This window comes from Athene noctua, chromosome 1, assembly GCF_965140245.1.
Source record: "Athene noctua chromosome 1, bAthNoc1.hap1.1, whole genome shotgun sequence".
NCBI classification, from domain to species: Eukaryota; Metazoa; Chordata; class Aves; order Strigiformes; family Strigidae; genus Athene; species Athene noctua.
Genome location: NC_134037.1, coordinates 192,868,604 through 192,889,282, shown reverse-complemented (window position 1 = coordinate 192,889,282; position 20,679 = coordinate 192,868,604). Strand labels below are relative to the sequence as shown.

At 39.4% G+C, this 20,679-nt stretch overlaps 1 protein-coding gene across 9 annotated transcripts in view; it reads left to right on the top strand.

Moving 5' to 3' along the window:
• INPP4A (inositol polyphosphate-4-phosphatase type I A) overlaps positions 1-20,679 on the top strand; it is a 95,092-nt gene that overhangs the window by 5,054 nt on the left and 69,359 nt on the right. For all 9 annotated transcript variants that reach the window (XM_074908484.1, XM_074908470.1, XM_074908461.1 and 6 more), the window contains exons 2-3: positions 10,723-10,782; positions 15,952-15,997. The gene's annotated coding sequence lies outside the window, so the exon portion shown is untranslated. The remainder of the gene's footprint in view (positions 1-10,722; positions 10,783-15,951; positions 15,998-20,679) is intronic.

Below are 20,679 nucleotides of genomic sequence, written 5' to 3'. Positions count from 1 at the left end.
TTTTAAACTCCATATTTCTGAAATAGAAGAAGCTATAAAAGATTTCGTGTTTCCTTTCAGAAATAGACACTAATGGTCTGACTTTGAAGCAAAAAATTTGTTGAGTCAGCAGTGTGCCCAGGTAGCCAAGAAGGCCAATGGCATCCTGGCTTGCATCAGCAATAGCGTGGCCAGCAGGGACAGGGAAGGGATCTTACCCCTGTACTCGGCACTGGTGAGGCCGCCCCTCAATTCCTGTGTTCCCTCACTACAAAAAGGATGTTGAATGACTCGAGCGTGTCCAGAGAAGGGCTACAAAGCTGGTGCAGGGTCTGGAGCACAGGTCGTACGGGGAGCGGCTGAGGGAACTGGGGGTGTTTAGTCTGGAGAAGAGGAGGCTGAGGGGAGACCTCATCGCCCTCTACAGCTCCCTGAAAGGAGGTTGCAGAGAGCTGGGGATGAGTCTCTTTAACCAAGTAACAAGTGATAGGACAAGAGGTAATGGCCTCAAATTGCGCCAGGGAAGGTTTAGTTTGGATATTAGGAAGCATTTCTTTACAGAACGGGTTGTTAGACTTTGGAATGAGCTGCCCAGGGCTGTGGTGGAGTCCCCATCCCTGGAGGTGTTTAAGAGTCGGGTTGATGTAGCACTGAGGGATATGGTGTAGTTGGGAACTGTCAGTGTTAGGTTAATGGTTGGATTGGCTGATCTTCAAGGTCTTTTCCAACCTAGACAATTCTGTGATTCTGTTTTTTCCCCGGCATCAATGTTATTTCTGTTGGGCAACTGGGGGGGGCTTCTCCTGAGGACATATGGACCAACATGGTAAAATGTTGATTCTTTTAATGCAAATAGAAGGACGTGAAAAAAATAATACCATGTTGACAGTGTCTTCTGTTGTTTCAGGAAAGCTTACAAGAAGAGCTCTTTGAGCTCTGTATGTTAGTATGGAGTATTTGTATGGAAAGGATTGCATTCCAGGTATTACTGTCACTAAATATTAGTATTGTGACTGTGAATACATTGACATAAAAATGCATGCAGCTGAGCTGGCTAGAATGTCTTTCTGTTATAAACTCACTCTCTCTCTCAATGTGGGTGCCTGGGAAAAGTTCATGAAATTATTCTCTGTTCCCGAGATAAGTGGATGACTTTCAGTTGTATTTTGGTAAACAGGAGGTAGTGAGTAATAGGAAGAATGTGGCCTTTGTGGTTTTGAAAGATAGAAAGATTTCTAATTATTGTCCCATAGCTTTGTAGACTCATTGGTGAGAACGTATTAAAACCACTGATACAGGACAGTGATTTTACACAAACAGTTGCATGGAAAAGTGACTACTTTTTTACCAGTACATATGCAGTGAGGTGGTCTTGCAAACTAAGCCAGAAATGAACTTTGGAAAGAAAGGCTACTGAGGAATTAAAGGGGATTCTTCTTGGCTGCCCTTCTCCTCCTATGAAGTCTGCAGTTCAACTGGGGAATAGATGGGAACTGGGACAAGTTTGATCTCAAATTTATGAATTTCAGGTAAATTGCTTGTGATTTTATATCAGAAAGTAAGTTGAGAGTGCTTATGCTTGCTGATTGGCCTTTTTTAGAATTTATAACGTAGTGTAAACATTCATACTGTCATGTAATTTGCTTTTTTCCAATATTATATATTGCTTTTTACTGGACCAAAGCAGATTAAATGATGTTTCAGTCTGAAATTGGTCTTGAAGGGATGTGGTGTCTTCTAGAGGATCCTATGAGAGGCCCTACAGAGATTTGCTGTCTTTAGTGAATGTTCACAAACAGTTTGTACAATCAGTTTATCTATAGAACTTTCACTAAAATACATGGAAGTAGTCACTTTCAGGTGTGGGCAATGTTATAGATTAAATTAAGAAATGGGAATTGAATTGAGGGGAATTGTGTTTGACAGTGTTTAATTTGTGCTTTGAGGACCCAGACCTGTGGTTTCTGGAGCGAAACCGCCACTACCGTTTCAAGAGGTGCTCAAGAGGCTTATTTTGGTGAGCTCCACAAATCCATGTCTGGAGGGATCAGAGTAAAATACAGTCAGAAGTGTCTCCTGTGCAGCAACCTTAATTTGTCACCTTTATTGCTACATGGTGAAATTACATCCTTTATTGTTGTCTCCCTTTTACCAGCATCTTTTGCAATTGAATGCACACGAGTATTATTGCCCTTTAAACTGATATGATCTGAGACTGAATCGGTTATCTGAGGAACTCCTCTGTAGTGAAACTGCAAATGCCACCCAGGAGTCAGTTCCTGTGGGCCTGAGTGGGTAGAGTGAGTTGTGACTTTGCTGCCTGTGGAGCAGGTTGGATTGTGAAGGGCAGAGAAGCCTGTGGGCAGGAGGCTAAGGTAGCAACAGTCCTCCTGGCTCCTACCATCCAGCCCTCTTCTCCTCCCCTTCTGCCAGGAAAGCCCCATTTCTGCCAGCTGTTTTGTGGCCCAGAGAGGGAGGTGGTAGCAGTTTGCATGGGGCAGTTAGTGTGTTTTATTTTTCCTCCTGAAGAAGAGCTCTCTCGCAGGATCCTTTTGAAGATGCCCTGTCATTTCAGTGCATAGGGGTAGCAAAATGGGTTGAGCAACTTCAGGTACAGAGAGGAGCAGGAGAGGGGACCTGATTGGGCATGTAGAAGAATCAACTTACATTTGCATAGGGAGCACTTGAAAGAAGCAGCTGCTTTTGTGCTTGGAAGCCATGGGAGGCTGCCAGTGTGTGTGTGTGTGTGTGTGTGTGTGTGAACTGAGGAAGTGAGGTGCTTGGCTTCAACAGTCATGGTGTCTGAATTTTGACTACCTTGTAAATGCTATGCCTTTTTTGTGGTGTGCAAGTATTTCCTAATAACTCAAGAAGAACTGAATGTTCCTTTCTGTGTTTGTTATTGGGATTTATATTTCAGATATGTAAACAGCCTTTAATTTAATGGAAAATAAAAAAATATCCCAAGGGGCCACTGGTAAGATTTTATTGAGGGTTAGAAACAATTTGGCACACATAACAATCATCTCTTTAAAACTGGGGGTGTCTTTAAATATGCATTTTAGTAAAATCTAGCAACAAATGGAGAGCAAAACACTTATCAGTGAAGATCTGCTTAGCTGATGTTTTATTTGTGATAACTAGCAGACAAGAACTCCAGTAATTTGGATTTGTGAAGATTTAATACTGCTTTCTGTCACGAACAAGACATCCAGGGAAAATGGGGGAGAGTCGTTCCTCCCTAGCACAGTGCTTACTTGTCACTAGCAACATTCACAAACCTCTAAAAGGCTTCTAAGAGAAAGAAGGGAGTTGGCAAATAGGCATTTGGAAGGACTGTGGTAGCTGATGGAGAGTGTAATGTTTTGCAGCATTTATTTTTTGAAAGTATGACATCTTTCCCAGCTTCCCTACAACTTGCACTTATTTTCCCCATTCCTCAGTGATTCATATTTCTGGGAACCAAGAAAACAGCGTTTTCACAGTAAATGTGATTATTTATATGCAAAAATTAATAATGCAGCCTAGATTTCCCCATATTGTGCTGCACATTTGATGGCTAGAGTGCCCAATGTTCCAATTCGATCAGCTCTCAAGTTGCTTTTGGGTGTCTGTAAAATATGTCTGTGTGACAAGGTCAGTGCAATGCATCACACTAGAAGGAAAACCCATCTTAATGTCAATGACATCTCAGGGATTTGTGTAAAACTGAACACACTCAGAAAATTGCCATTTCGTTACAATCCATGAAGATAATTTTCACCCGTTACTACTCAGATGTTTGGTTTTACAGTGGGATATTTAGCCGAAAACATAGCCTCCTGTGATAAAAGAGAGCATGTGGGCATTTGGTAGCTAAGAAAAATGTGTCTTACTGTGACACTAATATAATAAATGAAAGAAGGGAATGAAAATTTTAGGTACTGGACACCATTCTTTTGCTGTCAAAAATATTACAAAGCTGTTCAAGTTGATTCACTGTGGCCTTGGGTGTTCTTCATACACCTCTTCTACATAAGCATGTAGTAAATGGTTGGATCAATCAGGCTTGCAATGGCAAACTAGGACTTCTCTTTTAGTATTTAAAATAGAATGTGAAATACAGGATCCACTCAAGCAAACCAGTTTGACATTGAGAATGTATTTTATAATCTTTTCCTTGCTTTCCATTTTGCAGGACAGCACTCCTTAGCTAGACTGCCTTGTAGAGGTGTGTACATAACGTTGAGGAACAGACCTAAACATCAGGGCATGCTGTGGGTTGTGGCTCCGTGTTTGTTCAACATAAGGAGGTACTGGCATGTACTATGATTTTCTTTCCATGAAAATCAGTTGCAGAGCAAAGTTAATTGTGACTGTGTTTCTGCCTGACACAAAGTTGTGACTCATTCAGGAACACAGCCTTAGCTTTAGGAATACTAAAGCACTGCTGCAACTGGTGATACAGATACAGTCACAGATGTGTGTTTTATTTCTTCCCATCTGGGAGCTGAAAATAGCTGAAGCTTTAATGTTGTGAAAGTATAGGTTGCATACATAATGCAAGCAAATCTGAAATAATTCTGGGGAAGTCAGATCAAGACAAGGCAAGTTTCCTCTTTTTTTGCAAGGCATATTTTGATATAATGGTGATAGCATTTTTGTAAGTTAGTACTACAGAAGGAGTTGCCATATTGATCACAATAATAATTTGCTCAGAATGCAGAGAGTTTATGTTCTTTAAAATCCTGAAGACTGGTGTTTCAAAATGGGGTATATGAGGGAAAACTTCAGGAAATAATACATGGTTTGCAAAAGGGTTTAAAGAATGTTACATTTTATTTGCCACAAGGCAGAGATTGGACAGAGCACAGCAGGAAACAGTATATTCTACTTTGTCTGCTTGACGTTTGGGGTCATAACTATCTTGACCTAGAAAAAGAATGTGCTGCCTGGGTTTATAGGCTGATTATTGGAAACTTGAGCCCTTAAAATATGTTTACGGGAAATGTCTTCTAAGCTACATGGGGTCTGACAACTTTGAGTGTGCTTTAGTTTGCAGTTCTGCTGTCATGTGGTTCATTGTCAGCTGCTTGTCCACTGCAGAGAGGTTCCCACTCCTCAAATTTGCCGACATAAACAGTAAATATAGTCCATCCCCAGCTTGGTTCTGTCGGAGTGCTTTTGTTTAAATTGTACCTTTTGCAAACTGTTCTGGTTTGCTCTATTTTTCTGTCCAAGTATTCTATGTGGTGGTGGGGGTGTGTGTTTGGTTTTGTTTTTTTTAAAAATAAGTTTAGGTTGTACCAACATGTTCAGTTTTGCTGACAGGAAGAGGGAAAAGCAAGGACAAACAGTGCGAAGCAGTAGCTTAGATTGGCTCAACTCTCATGGAAATAGTAGGTCTGTTGGACTGTGCCTGGATTAAAGCTACCAAAGCCAGCCTCTGGGCAAAGTAGCTCTGTTTTTCTCTGTTTAACTAATGGACAAAATCACACCTGGTGTCACGGGTTGCAGGTACCCTTCAGAGAAGTTGATACCACATTTAATTGCAAAGGAAGGGGGTTAGTTGTTCATTCCTCCCTGAAGTGATTTAGCTGCTGTCCAATGAGTGAGAAAGAGGGAAGGAGGGAGGATTGAGGAGGAAGTGAGGGATTTTCAGTAGGAGCATGTACACTCCTTGTCATTCTTACCTTGGCTTTGTATCACACTTAGAGGTTTCTCCACAGGGAATAGTGTCATGTGCTTCACTTTCTGCGCTATTTAGGAATAATGGTGTGGCAGTTTTAATTGAGAACTGGTGTTCTCAGTTTGTGTGGTAACCCTGGTTGCAAGTACAAGCAACTGGGGAAAAAAAAAATAAAAATCTCATTATATATCATTTCCTTACAGTAAAGGATCTGAATAGCTTTTAAAATCTAGCAGCAAGTACCAAGGCTTGAGCTGCCATCATCAGCCAATTGCAAAACAATTTCTATGTGGTTTTAATTAAGCAAAACCATGCTGCAGTCTTTGAAGAAACTTTTTTTCTATAATCATCATTTCTTGAAGCAGAAGGCCAGAGGCAGAAGATGCCAAGAAGCTGGTGCTCTGGTGTGGTCTGCAGTAGTGTTACCACACTCTGCCGTTGTTCTACTGCTATTCCAGGGCAATGTAATTTGTAAACTACGATACATGATGAAAAAGAGGGGCTTGAGTTGGTGCCCAGTTAGATTCCTCTGTATGCAAGTGAGATTGGACTCTCAGGGCTTACTACTTCAATTTAGTTGTTACAGCTAAAGCTAGCACTTTAGTGGTTCTTAATCAGGTACCAAAGCACAATAGAATCGGAGTGCAATTACAAAACGTGATTGTGTCAAACAGTAATTTACAGGCAGACTCTAGCTGAAAAAACAAAGTTGCTTTTAAAATGGGGTGCAAAGCAGGAGGACACCTGTGGGAGGACAAAACTTGGTGGAGGATTGGTAGGTTGTTTTTGCCTTCTCTGCAGAAGTTGCAATATTCTTCTAAAAATCACACTGATGGACTGATTTTAAAACACGTCGTTCTAGAATGTGTGATTTCCGGTGTTGCAATGCAAAAAGGATGTGACTTCCTGATGGTAGTGAGCAAGGTACAAATACAATTTACCAGCAGAGAAACTTGGTGTAGTTACTAGGTCGCATTGGCTCTATTTTACAGTTATGTGAGCTCAGCCACAGAGATGGAGAATTGACTGTGGCCACAAAACTAGTAATTTTCTGTCACAGGGTTGTAAATGGAATTTTTAGATTCCTTTATCACCTCTGCCATTTTCATTTCTTCATTTTAAGTGAAACGAATAATAATTTACCACGTTTAAGTAGTTATATGAACTGTTCTGAAGGTGAACGGTGGTATAGTATATTACAAGCTTGTAATGTAGCAGGTCCATTATATCAGCCCTTCATCTTGTGACTGTGGCTGGCTGTGACTTGCTTTGTGAATAGCTTTCACCGTGTCTAGGAGCTTTCACAATACATGCCCTGCTTTTAGAATGAGAAAAGAAAAAATAACTATACTAAATAAATATAGTTGGAAGTAAAAAGGATACCAAATTGGAACTTTGTGTGCCTTCACTGAATTTACCAGATAAAAAATTATTTAAAATAGTAAAAAATGACTTTGCCAAAAACTATTGCATGTCATGTTTAACCCTAAAAAGAGCTCCCATAATGACAGTTGTGTCTCTCCTCATTGAGGAACTCTCCAAAAGCCAGGGTAAGTAAAATGCTTTGTAACTTCTCATCTGAACTGACAGTCACAGACTTGAAGCTTAAGTTTGTTCTGCCTTCAGCTTGGACATTGAAAGGAGAAAAAAAACTTGAGATGCTTTATAGGCCACTTCTGCAGAGAGGTATAATTTTGTAAGAAATTTTAGATGCTTTGCTGATGAGTGTGTAGAAGCATAGGGCTGGATGGAGTTTCCTGAGTCTAGTCTTCAGACTGGCATGATGCTCCTTTTGCATGAAAACCAAGTTTTTCCTTATCTAAACTAGCTTTCTTGGTTGCTATTATTCCAGTTAGGTTAGTTATTTTGTTAATATCCTATTTATCTTACTGGTTTTTTTCACCTCTCTGATGTTTAGCTCTTGCCGTGTATTTCTGGAGAGCAAATTTTAACTCGCCTCAGCCTCTAATTTGCCAAGCTTAATTTCTTGGTCTGCTCTGTGGAGGCTGACTCTCCGTTGTCCTCATAAGACTTTCTCTACATGTGTTACAGACTGAGGTGACAGTTAAACTTGTTGTAGCCAGTGTTCCTGACTCAGATTCATTGCTGCTTTTTGTACTGGAAAGAGGAATTGGCTGGTACTACTTAAGACTATCTGCCTTTTTTTCTGTCTTCATTATCTGACATTGAGGTCTTTGTTTTTGGGTTTTCTTAATGGATAAACTACCAATTTGTAGCAGAAGTTCTTCTTGTTTGTCTGTAGTGTGTCTTTTTGTTGTAGTACTTTTTAACTTCATCTTATTTACTTCAGTCCTGGCTCTTATTTGATAGCTTTGCTTTTCCTGATATCTACATATAACACTGTAAACTGATTAATTGCATCTTAATTACTTCATCACAAATCTGTACACAAACAGCAAACAGCTTTATGTATGAATTTTCCGTGAATTTAATGGTTTAAGCAGCAGAACTGCTTAAACTGTTCAATATATTTTTCTGTGAATTAAAGTTTTAGCTTTCTTAATCCTCCTGTATATATTTATATATTTGCCCCGTCTATATATTTTACTAGAGAAGTATCTTCTCCACATAGGAACCTGTTGCCTAGCCACAGTTTTGTGGTACCACGGTCAAAGGTTTCTAACATGGACTGTCATAGCAAAATGGCAGATATTTCAGCTTAAAAATCGTATTTGTCCTGAAAAGCATAGTAGTTGAAGAGCTTTTGTTTTGGCCTTAAGGTAAAAAATTTGATCGATAGAGTTATTTGCTAACTCCCAGGTCTTTATAATTCTGAGAGTAAACAGATAGGTGAAGGTGTGAAACTGAAAGATCAGTTTGTGTGGTGCAATGGTTGTGCCGTAAGCAATTGCTTACTTTTTTTTTTTTTTTTTCATTCTGTAACTCTTTTGGAAATGCAAAATAATTGTACTATTGGTTCCAGTGGCACCCGTAACAACAGGTAATTCAGCAGTGGAATAGTTTGCCAAGAGAGGTTGAACAGTTTCCATCCTTGGAGGTTTTTAAGACACAACTGGATAAAGCCCTAAGCAGCCTTGACTGATCTGAGAGGTGATCCTGCTTGGAGCAGAAAGCTGGACTGTCCTTTCCAGCCTGAATTACTCTGTAAAGTCAGATTCCACTACCTCTTGCTGAGGAATGGATTCCCTCTTGGAAAGAGATGGGCAGTGGAGGAATCATTAAGCAGAGTGTGCTGAATGCAGTAGTATGCCTTTGCTGGGTTTGGTTTGAGCTCTTCTGTAATGTCTCAGCCTGCAAGATGCTGTGATGCTGCAAAGGGGCAATCGTGCAGCTAAGCTACATGGATTCACGTAAATTCTCGTTTATTCTGACAGGTTTGTCATGTTACTTGAAAAAAAGAAAAAAAAGGCTCTATCTGATGTGGTCATGTCTGGACTATAGCAGGAGATAGTAAATTCAGTAGGACCACATTAGGAAAAGCCTGTCTCTTGCCTTCAGGGTCAGAGGCTGAGAAGGTGAGCTAGAATATTAAACTGGCAGCCCATTTCCCATCAGATTCATCCACATTTCATTCTCCAGTTTGGTCCCTCATCCTTATGCCTCACTTTTTATATACTGTGTGTTACTTTGCTTCTGGAGTGAGCAAGCTGGTTCCATGGACTGCTCCCCCTATGAACAGCACTGGGCCAGGTTTGTCTGTGTACCTCACCTTGCCCACCATCCTGGCAGGTTTTGCAGTATCCAACACCCCAGTCGCCCTCATGCCAGGATGCAAGACATCTGCTTCTGGTTTACCACTGTAAAGCACCGTTCTGTTGGGTTGCAACACAGCTCTTGCATTATTTCGGAAACTGTAAACCTGAAAATTCAGAACAGTACACTCACAAAATAATGATTGTGTCTTAAGATCACCATGGGAACTGAGAAGAGACTATGGGTGAAATGTTAAGAGTACTGTGTGACAATTGCGTTAGGCAGAACTGAGGCAGCCCTGGGCAGTGCGACAGGGAGCCTCCCCCTGCACCTCAGGGCCTCACTCAGGGGCTAACCCCAATAGCGGGTGGATTAAGCGGCCTAGATGTTGGATTGGGCTGGCTATAGAGGGAGCCTAGGAAGGCTGTGGCTTTCTCAGGTTAAAGTTAACTTTCATGTCTAGCTACCTTACTTTCCTGCCATGTGGATTGTGTATCTGTTTGACAGTGAACTTGGATAAGGAGTCTGTGCTGACTGATTTATGGGATAAAATGTGCTAGGAAATGTCTTGATTATACTTCTTGAAGGGAAAAATACCCATTAAGATACCTATTATTTAGGTGTGGTGAGTGATGTTTAGGTGTGGTGAGTGATATTTAGATGTGGTGAGTGATGTTTAGGTGTGGTGAGTTCTTTGTCATGATGGAAGAGCTATGGGTGTTGGCAGCAGGATTGAAACTCTTGAATCTCTCTACCAGTGGGATCTGAATTCAGTCTGGACCTGCAGGAAGTAAAAATCGTTTGGGGGTCTGGGTTCAGTTGTTAGCATTTCTGTTTCGCGGAGCATCCTCTTGGGGAAGGAGTTGCAGTGCTGTGTGGCAAACACAACTGACGGCAGCTGGAATGAGCAGATGGGACAAGGTAGCTGAGTTGAGAAGCTGTGCTGGGAGAGCTCAACTGTTGCTGGTGACATGAAATAGCTACTTTACTGAGCTTCCTATACCATAACTGCATTGAGTCTTTTACAGACTTAATAGAAAAGTGTTTTAGTTAAATGCAGTGTATTTTTGTTAATATAGTAGAAGGGAGATTTAGATCACAGTCCTTAAGTGTTAAATGTTACAGTAACAGTACCTGATTCTGAAATTTCTCTTTTGGCTTTATTCTTGTGTTCTCATTCCTCAGATCTGATCCACAGTCCAAATTCTGTTTCACATAGTAAAGGAGCTATGTTACAAAATGTTAACACTGTTAATTTTTTACAAGTTTTTAGTGATTTTTTTTTTTTTTTAATTGTTACTGTATTTATTGCTTTCCCCCAACATTTTTTTCCTGTACTACTAGCTGGTTTATTTGGGTCCATTCAGTCAGAAATTGTTTGTCCTATTTGTGTCTTTCAGGCTTTATTAAAAAAGAACTGAATGCACATGCTGAATTTCTTCTGTGGAAGATGGAGTAAGGTAATAAAATTTTAGTGATTGCTACTATAATGTGTGATGATCTGTGACAATGAATGCAAAGGTTCAAAGATTAAATAAATCAGAGGCAGATAAAGCAAAATGAATTTCAGCCTCAGAAATAACAAAGTGCTGACAAGATCCTATGTTCTTGTATCAGTGGCATGCTTACCCTGTGTTTTGTACTGTGGCCAGAGGTTTTCTGTTATCATTGAGTGTATTGTCCACAGAAGCTAGCGGCACTGTCATTTGTTCATCTTTGAACAAGTGATGTGTTTCTGGAAGCTTCTGACATTGAAAGTACAGCCCATGCTGAAAGGCCGATATTTGTCACCTGTTTCCACCATGAGAACGAACTGGTGGTTCTTTAATTTTCCTCCCTTAAACATCCTGGATCAACAGAGATGGAGGAAGGCAGATCTGCCTCACTGAATATTTCTGCAGCATAGAGCAATATCCTGAATCTTGTTGGGCACTTCACAAACATTTGTCAGGTATTTAGTTCTCCACAGTGAAAGAGCTACTTTAAGTCCTGTGATGTAGCAGGGTACAGAGGCTGATGTTCACATTACTAGGACCTGAGGTTAGTGTGTCCTGGTGGGGTTCCTGTTAGCAGAAGACTCTTCGGAGACAACTCTTTCCCACGCGTTTCCAAGCAAAGTTCAGTAATAGTATTCCTCTTGCTTCCTGTGGGCCAGAGCAGCTGCTGGTGATACCATGGACTGGGTTACTTAACTGGGGCAGAATGGAATATAGTGCACAATGGGATGCCTCAGAGGCTTGTGTATAATTTTTTACTTTCACCATCTGGAACCATTCAGTAAAGAATAACTTGGGAATCAGATGTGCACTTACAGATCCTTCTTGATCCAAGAAGGCAGGGATGAAGTTGCCACCAGCAAATTAGCATTGCCAGTCTCTGTAGCTAGCTTTACTGTGACTTAAAAGGAGTTGCAGTAATGCTAGTGATTCATATCATCTTTCTTTCCTCTATTAATCATTGTCTGCATTGGAAAAGATATGCCTGGGGCAATCCTGCATCTTCATCCAGTTCAGTGCTGCTTCTTGCTGAAGAAATTAAAAGATAATTGTCATTCTTCCCCAAGACAGCTATGATTTCTCCCCTGTGGGGTCTGTCCCCACACTTTCAAAGAAATCCATAACAATAGAGGAAAAAAACGGCATTTGGGGCTCCCCTACAGGGATTGCATGTCATCCTAATTAAATGTTTCTCAAATATGACACAGGCTGTGCAGTCAACTCCATATAGACAGATCCCACTGCTCATTTGAAGCTTCGTGCTAGGTTACGTCTGGAGAGAAAATAGGAAAGAAAGAAAAGAGAATGCCACCCACTTTTGTTTGCCTGCTTGCTTAGCATTTTGGTGCGGATTTCCTTACAACTGATTTGGATTTAGTGGTTTCATTACAAGTCAGACTTAGTTTTGCATATATAAAGCTCCACATAACCTTTTTTTGATTGAAGCTACTTAATGTGTGTGTATAAAACACAGTTTCTCTCCAGTGGCACCATTTTTGAGAGGCAGTCTCTGCTTTCTCTTCAGTCAGTTCTCTGGGTGTCATCTCCAGAAAATGTGCCCTGCTAAAACGTATACTGTTATAGGTGCCAAACAGAAAAACTGCATGAGTGACTAATTAAGGAGAGGTAATTGTTATTAGCACAGCAAGCTGCTTTATGATTGTTGTTGTTGCTTTTACTGCAAGTTTACTGTCTGCTTTTACAGTTTGTTTTTTAACAAAACCCAGCATTCGCTAGTTTGTTCCTTCCCCTCTTGCTTTTCCCTTTTTTGCCAGTTTGTGAAATACAAATGCAGAGCGAGCCATGTGTGAATGCATGGCTGTGTTAAATGTGCAGTGATCCTGTTTCTTAGACCATCATGTTCATCATCCTCTTGTTAGTGCTAGATCAATTGCACGCACTGTGCTGGATTGGTATGCATAATTGCAGTAACTACATGTGCAGTTACTGCATAATGTGAGGCACTTGGCCTTTCAATTATGTTCTGTATTCCATTAGGTGTTTTTCTGACTGCTGATTCTAGTCTACAGAGTTAACCATGACTTTGGCAGTGAAGACAAAAATGAAGGACTGAGTTTGAATAATACCTTAAATGAAGGCATAATCAGATTGAGTAGAGCCTGAATGCAGGGAGAAGGACAGAAAGAAGGGTAAAAGATACATGGCTAATGAGAATGGCTGTAGAGAGCACAGGGTCAAGGAGAAGGAGGCAGCACAATTTCAGATATTTTAAGTGTCTGGAGACTACAGTGATCTGTGGGTTATTACTTTGTTTCTTTACTGTGATGACTTCTGTCTCTTATTTAACCTACATTATGTTCTGCACAAGCACAAAAATAAATTAAGGGTTTTCAGGAATTAAACACTACTTTTACTTCAAGCATTTAAGGTGTTTGGAATGTTATCCTGTCCAAGCTTAAATTCAATTCAATAACATTAATTTTACTCCTGTGTTTGCATTTTAATTATAAAGCTGTTAAAGTGTTCACATTACAAAATGTCCAGTAGCTAATTGTTAATAATCTCAGCATTACCCTTGGGAAGATACATAGATGAACTACCATAGAGTCATTATGATTTCAAAAATAATTGTTTCACTGAAACATACTGAGAGGATTAATGCTTAATCTGAACCATCTAAACCAACCCTTAGAATCAGCTGCCTACCATACTACTTTAATTCTTGGAAACTTCGCATATGGATCATTTCCTAATGCCAGTGATATTTTTCATATACCTAGGAAGATAAGATAGGAGGTGACCATGCAGGTCCTCAAGTCCAGACCTCCATACATCAGAAGGTCTGGACTGTGCAGTACAAACACTTTGCCAACTCTCTCTATGGTCTCCAAGGCTAGGTGGAATATAATAGCTTGAAGCACTGTAATAAAAGCCAAAAATCTCTAGTGGTAGTGTATCTCAGACTGGGGCATTGCTAGCATGCTAGTCTCTGCAGAATAAAGAGCAGAAAAGGCTCCTAGTTATTTTTAGCTTTAGGGCATGATTTTTGATAACTTTTGGGAGGGCAGGGTGGATGGGCTTTAAATACCTGAAGGTCAAATTTTCAAATACGTATCTTTAATCTGAACTGGGACATCTCAGTAAAAGTTCTTTGTAGACGCTGAACGCCTGCAGCCCTTGGTGAAGTCTGCATCAGGAGAAATCTTAACTTTTCTGCCCATTTCAGCAGAACTGAAGCTTATAGTTAAGCCTGTGCTCATGTGCTTCCCCTAAACTGGGTTGCCTTGCTGAACCAGAGTTTATTGAGGTGCCCCATAGGTGTTAATTTAGATAGAGCCCAAGTAGAAGTTTTTAGCCATGATATTCAGAAGGAATCTTAACTGTCTGCCTGTTTTGAACATTGTGTGACGTGTACAGACAGCTGCAAACCTACTTCTAAAGCACGAGGATGCAGAACTCACACTGCTGCTGTTTGAAGAATGAATCAATAAGTAAGTGTCTTAAAATTCAGGCCAAATTTGTCTGAAGGAGGCAACATACACAACCTTTTAACAAGATGGTTGCTTTTAGCTCAAGGCATAGAAATGCCAATTTTGGTGAAAAAGCTTAAAATTGCAGACTACAGGAAGTTTTGTGTGCTTTTAAGGTATGTTTTGCAAATGTTTTGCATGTGTATGTCAAGCTGACAGAGATATGAAAGTGCTGAAACAACAAGAAAAGGAAAAACAGAAAAAAGGTTCTTACATCCCATTGATCAGTTTTCTTGATCTGGATAGGGTATTTATCCTTTTTAAAAGACTTTAAATTTTATCAAGAAAATTATGCCTCAGCCCAAAAACTTTTCCATATGTAGCATGCTTAAGTAAGTCTACATGAACATATTTTAACACTTTGTGAATATAAGAAATTATACTGAATGGTGGGAATCTAAGGTACTGTGTAGCTCTTAAAGAGGTTTGTGTAACAGAGATCCCAGAATCATCTCAGATTCACACTGGGATTGACCATATCAAGTTGAGCAAGAGCCCTAGCTATATCTTGCTGTATATCTTGTGATTGTGGAGTCTCGGGAGCTTTCAGGAAATCTTGAGTATTTTACTTATCATTTCACATAGCTTTTTGTAATCTCAGAAGAAGCATCCAGTTTTTGCATCTTTCGTATTTTAAAAACAGAGACTTTCTGTCTGTCAGAGTGACTTTTTAAGTTGTTGTATTGGGAATTCCCAAATTGGGAATTTCTTAAAGGTACCTTTTTTTTAAAATGTGAAATTAAAATATACATCCATTATTAAGATTTTTTTTTAGAGAAGTTTTATTACTTGATACTACTGAATGTTATATATATCACTAATGGAAAATATGATCTAGGCAACTTCAGGCTTGTTAATTTGACCTTAATAACCTTAGAATTTTTTTTGAAGGAATGAATAATTAAAGACATGGGAGTTGAGTGGAAGGAGGATGAAACATGTTCTACTTTTCTGAGATAGGTCATGTCAGACTGACCTAGTATCTTTTTTTAATAAGAAAGTAGGTTTTTTAGAAAAAGAAAAAATGTGCTAGATCTGGTCTCTCTGGATTCTACTAAACCATTTAACATGATGCTGCATCAAAATTTACTGTTCAAGGTGGAGGAAAATTAGGTTAGTGTAAGAACTGTAGACTCATGCAAAGAACTGGCACAAGGGAAGACAACAGGAGGTAGATACATGAGATTAATTATTATTTGGGAGTTGGCTTGTTTAGTTTTCTTGAAGGTTTGGTTGGGTTTTTTTTGGTTGAGTTGATTTTGTTGTCATGTTGCATTGAAAGCAGGCTATTGAAACTTGCTGATGCGAGGAAGACATTAATTTCCAGTACACAGTTTTAGATGGAATGACTATACAGTTGTACAATTAGGTAATACTAAAGGGATGGAATTCAACACAGCAAATTGTAAGGCTGCACACTGGCGGGAGCTTACTTTCTCAGTTTAACCTTGGTATCAAAATTAGCAGTCTAAGTTCTTACATAATCAGTGGAAAGAGGCAGATTTTTAATTAGGCATCCAAGTCCTGCCTTTATTTCTTGACTGTTAACAGCCTAGGCACCTGACTGGCATCTGTGCTGAATTCTTGAATAGTGCTACAGCCTCATCTTAGGAAGTAATACAACAACTTTTTCTATGAACAGGGAGTTCAACAACAGAAGAGTTTGAAGGAGAAAGGCCTGTGTGAGGGTAAGTGGGTTCAAGCTTGTCTCAGTTTGGCACCATCATGAAAGCGATGGATGGGATCCAGGGAAGTGTCAGGAGAGGTATTTTCAACTGAGGGAGAGCAACTCGGCTGGGTGACTGCGAGCTGGGACCTGATCAGGAATAAGCGTGCAACACTTCGTGCAAATATCCAATAAACTTCAGCTCAGTATGTAACAGATGCAGAGAACAGCTGCACGGTGACCGAAGGAATGATGTTACAAGAGAAGCCTGAACCAGCTGTGTTGGATATGTCAGAAAGACTAGCAAAATGGGAAATGTAATTGCTGCAACTATGCTGCTGGAGTCTTTGGGAGCTTTGGAATGTGGCTGATACCAGCTAGGGGATAGCTAACATACAGGATGTCTCCACTCCAGCAGAGGGCTAATGAAAGTTTATGTGTGACAGTGCAGTATTGTAGGAAGGTTCTGATACAGAAACAGAAATGTCCAGATGTATGATTTAGAGGTGTCGTGAACTGGATATATGGCACTTCTTAGTGGCTGGAGTTTGTGTGTGTACCTAGCATATAGATAAAATATTTAACCCACATAGGAATGCATAGTGATAATCCCATAATATGACAGTACTCAGTAGGAGAGTGCTTGATGTGTGTTTAAGGAAGAGCATAATGATCTATGAAGGGCAATGATTGCTTGGATTCTTTGGATTTAGGCTGGTTGGCAGCTTGTGCTTTTTGATCACTCCTATACAGTGTGATACTTGCTGTCTACTGTATTGTCCTGCAGGTTCCCTGCACTGCACAGGGAAAGCTGGGTGATAAATCGGGCATCAAGTGAATTTGTAGGGCTGGACAAAGGCATGTTAAGTTTAGCGTATGACAAAGATACATTTAGAAGCAGACTGCTGGGTAGCAAACTCATGACCAGTGAGAGAAAAGCTTGCTCTGAAGTGAAAATTGTGGTTGAAGATCCCTGATGGGCCTGTACTGACAAATGATGGATGCGGTACTTCGAGTCAGTGGCAGCCCTTGCCCCAGATATCTCCTTAGTTTAACAAATGCTTAAACTTTTAACTGTATGTTGGTGAAGAACTACCCTTTGCCTATATGCTGATTTGTCCCAACATCAGCTTTGGAGAGGAGCTGAATTCTTTGAGCCTCGGTGAGTAATGTGTTTTCTGCTCCGTTGCAAATCCTGAGTTGCTTTAAGTGGCTATTAAGACATTGATCAGGTCATTCTTTAGCAGAATTATCTGTAAAATAACAGGAGGAAAACACCAGAGCAAGAAACCTTTTTAATGTACTCTGTCAACGCTATGTTTAGTTCTCTAGTTATTTGTTTATTAATAAGTGCTTAGCCTGTGTTTCTGAGGTTTTTAAGTGCCTAGAATAATATCAGGAGAGAATAGTATGGCTTCTTTTTTTTTTTTTTTCCTGCTTCCTAATTAATCATTGCATAGTGGTACTAAGTAGTTATTGTTCTGTGGTAAAAACAATTGTGTGTGATCTCACAGTCCTAACTTGGAAAATTGCCACTGTAAAGAAAAAACCACTGTTTATGGACTGAATTATTACTAGTGTGGAAGGGGGCTGCTCTGTTGGAAAAAGTGCTTTGAATGACAGTCTGAGAGGATGGATGACAAGGAGGGAGGACTGAGAAGATAAGAATGAAAATGTGTGAGTGCTTTTTTAGGTTTATTGTTTATTAGAGTCATGGTCAACTCCCTGAATCTGTCCTAGTTTAGGTTTTGCCTTTTTCTATATTCTGCATTTTATGTAGTTCCAGTCACATTTCTCTGCCTGATAAACTGGGGTTTTAATTTAAAAATCTCTCTAAGCCTCTTCCTGAGAGACATCTCAGGCTTGCATGGCTGTCACTTACAAGGATGCCCAGAAAAACTGGAAGAGCATCACTTGAAGAGGTTTCTGGAGGAGAAAGGATGATCAGGTCTGAGGGACTTTTGCCTCTAAGCTTCAGGAAGAAGGCATCTCACACTCCTATTGAGGAAGAAAAAGAATCAAAGGAATTTCTAGTAAACATTTTCTTCCCATCACAAATCTTTTGAGCATGGGAGATGGATGAAATACGCTCAAATGAAGAGACAAACAGGAATAGTGTCAGGTTTGGAATACTTCCCTGGTCTGCCTGTTGTAGATCATTATTAAACTTGAGGTGTTGGAATGCAAATTTAATCCTGTTTCATAGTCTTTTAAAATAGCCGTTTAAAAGTCAGAAGGAATTACCTTTTGAAGGTTCCTATCCCTCTCAGTCCTAAATAACTAGCTGCCTGTTTTGCTTCAGTACAGCTCAATGAAGTGAATCCCATTCAAAGAGAATACACCTTCCTTAACCTTTTCATAGTGTGATGTTTAGTCATGGTAAACACTGTCCTTGTGGTTTGTTCACACAGATTCTTAAACAGTAATAAAAAATGAAATATGTTTGTACAATAAAAGAGGGTCTATGTGAACTGTATCTTTGCCAAACTGTATTCAGTTCAAGAGAGAAGGTTGATCCAACTTATTTGGATCTATCATGATACTTTTAATAGTATGCTTTCTGTTTGGATATATTATATGCTATAAAAACTAAAAATCAACTCTGCCAAGGTATTTTGGAGGTTTGTAGGCAGGCATGACAGAAAGAATATTAATTTTCTTCTTCAAGTGTGTTTATGCTAATTTTGCTTTGAAACAAAAATATATCCATTTTGGAATATTTATGTTCAAGATTGTTCTGTAATTTCCATATAAAAAAAATAAATCTTAGTGCAGCACCTGCTAGACTTTAACCCCAGAAATGCCTAGAATGCAACAATGAGATAGTCTAAAAGATGTGTTCTGGCTCAGGCCCTTGTGAGGGCTTAATCTCCTTGAAGGCATTTTAAAAATAGGGTGTCTGAAATTGTACTTTGTTGTTGATTTTTTACCCATGTTAACATGAGCAAACGAAGACAAAGAATAAAAAAGTGCTGCTCAGCTGTTAACATGGAGCTGGTTTTAGTGGGACATTTGAATACTGCTTTGGTGCTTCTGAAAGGAGGTATTTTCATTGTGGTTGTGCATGTTCATGTTGGCAACTTTCCTTTAGGCAAATCTTCTGTGATTTGTGATAAGGTGATTTTTGGAGCTGTCCCAGGCAGTTCCACCTACTGTGTGGTGGGTTGATCTTGGCTGGATGCCAGGTGCCCACCAAAGCCGTTCTATCCTTCCCTCTTCAGCTGGACGGGGGGAGAAAAAATACAACAAAAGGTTTGTGGGTTGAGTCAAGAGCAGGAAGAGATCACTCACCAGTTTTTACTATGACTTTACTATGAAGAAGATGAATAACCTTTCAGAAAAGAAGAAAATGAACACCTACCTTACAGAAAGAAAGTAACAGCATTGGGAAAGAAGACTGGTAAAAACCAAGTTGAAAGTGTCAAATTAGTGATTGTAGTATTATGGTAATAATCTGTTAGTAATGGGAATAGGGAAAAGATGATAAACCATCAGACTCCATTCTCTTCAGCACAATACCATATTCTGCAGCAAATGCCAGTTTTTAATATAATCTTCCTTCTGTCCACTATTAATGGGAGAGGAGTTTCTGGCTTTCTAATTACACGTGTGTGTATATATAAATAGCTTAGTTTGGTTCTCTGGAATTTTTTTGTGATTTTTTTGAACATTTTTAACAGAAGAGCTATGAGTATTTTTACATGGCAGTCTGTGAAGGTTTAAGCTTGGCATAGAATTGCAGTTATTCATCATAAGTGATTTTCATGTTTTCTGTGTTAGTGACAAAGAAAATGTTATCGAAGCTTTTGTTTGTTATTGTCTTACAGTTCATAGGCTATATAAATGGGAAGTAGTAAAAACAGAAATAGAGTTTGAGGGGATTTTTAATCTCTTGAACAATAAGGTAGGATGTAATACAAAATATTATAGGTTAACTGATGCACTTTCAAACAGATGAGTTCTTTGCTAGTTCAAGGGTGAGTTCTTTAACAGTATACTTAAATGGCTATTGAAGAGAAATTCTGAAAAAATGTCTTTTGTAAACATTTCAGACATATATAATAGTTTGAAAGGTAGCATTTTTAAATGAATTATGAATTTTAATATTTTCTGGTTTATTTCCTTGGTATTTCTCTATGAATCATCTTTTAAATCCATGTACTATCGCAGGAAGAAAAGCCTTTTCTATTTTGTATTTGTAAGTATGACAAATCAGCTTTGTTTTGTATGGTGCCTGTTGGTGCATTTTATCCTCAGACAAACAATGGGTTATATGTGTTAACCCGTTTGCTTTGATGGGTTAAGTGATAGTTATAAAATCAAATAACCCTGCCACACAGTCTTTTATTTCTTTGAGAAGGAATGAGAATGTTGGGAGAGCAGTGCTTTCCGATAGTATTTGATGCAGAAGGAGGAAAAATGGAAAGAAGTAGTTCTTGAGGACTGATTTTTTAAGAAGGCACAGCTGGGAGCAATAGTGAACTTGAGGAGCAGTGGTTATGGATCCCTATGGACAAAAGAGACACCCAGAGGATTGGGTATGAATGGTCTCAAATTACTCTGTATTTTGCCATAGATGTTTGTTGATACTTACCAACAAGCATCGAGTTGTATGGAGAAATGCACTTGTTGGTACTCAAAATTGTATGTAATTGAGAGCTTGGATATCTTGCTATGCAGTGAAGGGAAGAGGCAAGCACAGAG